Source organism: Carassius gibelio, chromosome A13, assembly GCF_023724105.1.
Source record: "Carassius gibelio isolate Cgi1373 ecotype wild population from Czech Republic chromosome A13, carGib1.2-hapl.c, whole genome shotgun sequence".
NCBI lineage: Eukaryota > Metazoa > Chordata > Actinopteri > Cypriniformes > Cyprinidae > Carassius > Carassius gibelio.
The window spans coordinates 22395803-22399862 of record NC_068383.1 but is presented as its reverse complement, the minus strand read 5'-3'; positions in this window follow the sequence as shown (position 1 = coordinate 22399862).

The following is a 4060-nucleotide window of genomic DNA, read 5'->3' as shown; positions in this document are numbered from 1 at the left end:
CTGGAGGAAGAAGAGGGGTGCGAGAGGAGGAGGAGGACGGGTTAAGATGCTCCCCTGACATGCACTAGCTCCTCCAGCTCGCCGTAAACACTCAAACAGAGGCTTCAGATCTTTTTTTCTCCCACTCTGGCCACTTAAGCCCAGGTGCCAAGTGGGTCAATTCTGCAATATCCCATCAAATCTCGTATTGCTTACTGAAGATTTGATCATATCGAGTGGCCATGTGGACATGATTTCATGTACAAACCCGATCAGTGAGTTTATGAGCTGGTGATTGTTTCGACATTGTGGTTTCGTGCGAGTACCAAATAATCAAATAACAGGCCAACAGGGAATGCAGCGTGGCGAGAGCAGCCTGACATCAAAAAGGTGTTGCTCATAAACAGGGTCTCTGGGTCTGTAAGACATAATGACAGTGCACACAGAAGACAGCACCATGCAAACCAAAGCCTTGTCATTTGTTGTCGCTTGACATAAATAAACACATCAGGAATCAAGAACACAATGCATTTGTTTATTTCAATTGATTTTCACATTATTAACCGTAAAGGTCAATAACGTGACATTCATTTTTATCTTATCTATTTACTCAGAAGTAATAAAAAATGAAGTTCGTACATACGGCAACATGAATACACACATGCATTTCATTCCTGAATAAAAATAAAAATATGTACTGTTAGGGTTATACAACTGTCCTGATATTATACTAAATAAATAAATAAATAAATAAATAAATAAAAATTTGTCAAGGAGTCTTGCATAATCTTTTGTTTTATTTATTCAATTTCTTTAACAAAATTGTTTGCATGATTATTGCAATATGAAAAAAAAATAGTTACAATTATTCAAAATATTATTAGTCAATTAAAACTATTTTCATAGTGCAAAATTAAACTCAAAACAGTAATACAATTTAAAATGAATACAAAATAATACATATAAAAATACTAATAAAATAATACTAATATTATAATTACCGTATTTTCCGGACTATAACACACACTTTTTTTCATAGTTTGGCTGGTCCTGCGACTTATCGTCAGGTGCGACTTATTTACACTGACGACATAGAGCGCCCTCTCACGGCTGGAAATGGTAATGTTTTTTCTTGGTTCTAAATAAATGCGACTTGTAGTCCAGTGCGACTTATAAATGTTTTTTTCCTCATCATGGCGTATTTTTGGACCGATGCGACTTATACTCAGGTGCGACTTATAGTCCAAAAAATACGGTATATAATTTTAAGATGTTTACACTCATTTTTATTTGATGGTTACACTACATGATATACTGTAAGTCATAAATGTATCATTTTCTTGAAGACAATGAATTTATGTACAGTATTTTCGTTCATTCATTCTTTCATTCACATGGAATGACTACATGGAACCAACACAAATTCAAAGAGTGCACAAGATTAAACTAGATTTCCTGTTTTCTTTATTTTGGGAAATTTTATGTCATTGGCCCATATCTCAGTTGCTCTCTTGAAGTTATAATTAAAATTATTATATAAAATAAATCAATCAATCAATTATGTTGCCCCCTAACCCAGTCAAACTCTCTAAAATCAGGGTTAAAGTCCAACTTTTTTCATACTAGTTAGCTCATGTCCTCATTAAAGACATTTTTTCGACCTTGGTTTTAGGTTACAATCTTTGTAAATAGTGACCCGGGTCCTGCCTTGTCAAGCCCTCTTATCCCAAATGAATCATGAGGTCTTGTAAACAGTGCAGTGATCCAGTTTCTTGAGTGAGTCGGGCTGCAAGGGGGAAAAAAGGTCTGGGGATTTGCAATGGATTTACACATATACAGTTTCAGCTAAGTTCCCCAAGGTCGGCGTGCGAGACCTTCACCCGTCAGTGCCTTAAACAAGGCGTTTACCACCCAGCCTCTTCCTGACCATACCACATACAGAGGGCCAGTAAGGAGGGGGAGTCCCACACATCAAACGCGTGTTCTCATTGAAATTCTTCTAAGCGGGCTGTGGGATTTCATTTAATGAGCTGAGAAGCGCCGCTGGACAGCTGACTCTGGAGTTGCCCGCTGAAGGAGGCACGGGCAGACATCTCTCACCTCCGAGGCTGAGTCTACGAGTGCAACACCCTGGTCCGTAAAAGATCTGGATGCATCGTGCATCCAGAACGTCTCAAGAGAAGAGTCTCGTTTCGTGACTCTGGCTCTGATTTGTGACTTCGCCGCTAGCCGTAGTCGCTGTATTGTACAGTAAGCACAGCAAAGCGGAGCAGACCCGATTCACGAGCGGAGGAGAGGAGGCAGGCCGGTTTCAGCTGGCAAGGTGAGCACAAAGAGGCTCTTCTGTTCCTGCGGACCCATCCCGGGCCCCTGCCAGGGCACTTTGGCAGCTTGGTGCTTCCCTGGGGCCGAGCACCGGAGCCTGCCCAGTCTTGCCCTACCACAGCAGCTGCCAGCTCTCGGCCTCACACACACACACACACACACACACCGTGGAACCTCCAGTGCTTTTCTCCCCACACATTCAGTCTCTAACCCCTCAAATCTGAAAACTCTGTTTCCTGAGTCTGACACCACTGAGCCTCCCTTTGGCGAGGACTTTTTTCCTTTTCGTTTTCTTTTTTTTTTTTTTTCTCCTTTCCATGAACGTCATCTCTCTGCAGGAAATGATACCCCACATTCTTGACTGTTTGGCTCCAAACAGAACTGTGCAACAGAAGGAGCAGCAGAGTATGAGAAGAGACAGTGTCTGGAAGAATTGTCTCTTTTTCATTATCTCAGCATGTCTCTCCGTATCTTCCACTCCCATTCACTGTTTCTCACATACACACTGCATGGCCTGTGGGAAAATATTGTTTGTCAGCCTGTTTTGCATATAGAGAGAGCTAAGCTGTTAACAAAATAATTGCTAAACAATTTCATATATAAATATACACAACTGTTTCAAAGCTGGTGCTGGCGTTTTTATAATGCTTTTGAAAAATGTCTCTTATGTTTAGCATGGCTGCATTTATTTGATCACAAATGCAGTAACAACTCTATTACTGTAAAACATTATTATTATTACAATTTAAAATAGCAGTGCATGAATATATTTTAAAATGTTATTTATTCATGTGATTCAAAGCTGAATTTATCAGCATCATTACTCAATCTTCAGTGTCTCATGATATTTTCGAAATCATTTTAATTTGCTGATTTGCTGCCTGAAAAACATTTATTTGTATTTATGAAAGAGGTTTGAATGTTTTACGTGTTTATTTTCTTTTTTTTTTGTAGGATTCTTACATGAACAGAAAGTTATAGAAGTTATAAATAATAATAATAATAATAATAATAATAATAATAATAATGATAATAATAATAATAATATCTATATATATATATATATATATATATATATATATATATATATATATATATGTTCAATTTAATTCATCCTTGCTGAAATAATTATTATAAGAACATTAAATTGAAAAACCCAACATACTGTCATTGTACAAGCTATAACTCATCAGACTTATAGACTAGATCTAGCCTTCTTTAACTGATTCACATAGATATTTTTATTTCTCTCTTCTTTCTTTCTTTCTTTCTTTCTTTCTTTCTTTCTGTCTTTCTTTCATTTTGTCAGTTGAACACTTTGTGAACTGCCGAGCGAGGCATGCAAATAGTTTTTACACCTTATGCCGCTGCCTTAATTGTAAAAACAAATATGTTTTCCAGATTGCACTGGGAAGAGTAGTGTGTGAAACTGTGGAGTCCATGTAGTGTTTTACTAGTCAATCTCAGAAGCTCTGGTGTTAATCTCCACCCTGCAGGGGTGAAGAGCATTCACACCAGCTCCAACTAAACACTGTTTGTTAGCCTGATGTGTGTTCCATATTAGTTGAGCCCTGATTGACTAGCAACAACCACACAGTACTGACAACCTCCCAAAAATATACAAACAGAACCCCTAAAGTGTGACATTATAACTTTCTGCCAGTTTTCGTGGGGCCTGAAGAATTATTCATGCTTGAAGACTACAGTATTTTCACACATGATTAGCTTTAAAAGAACTAAACCCTATAACTGGACC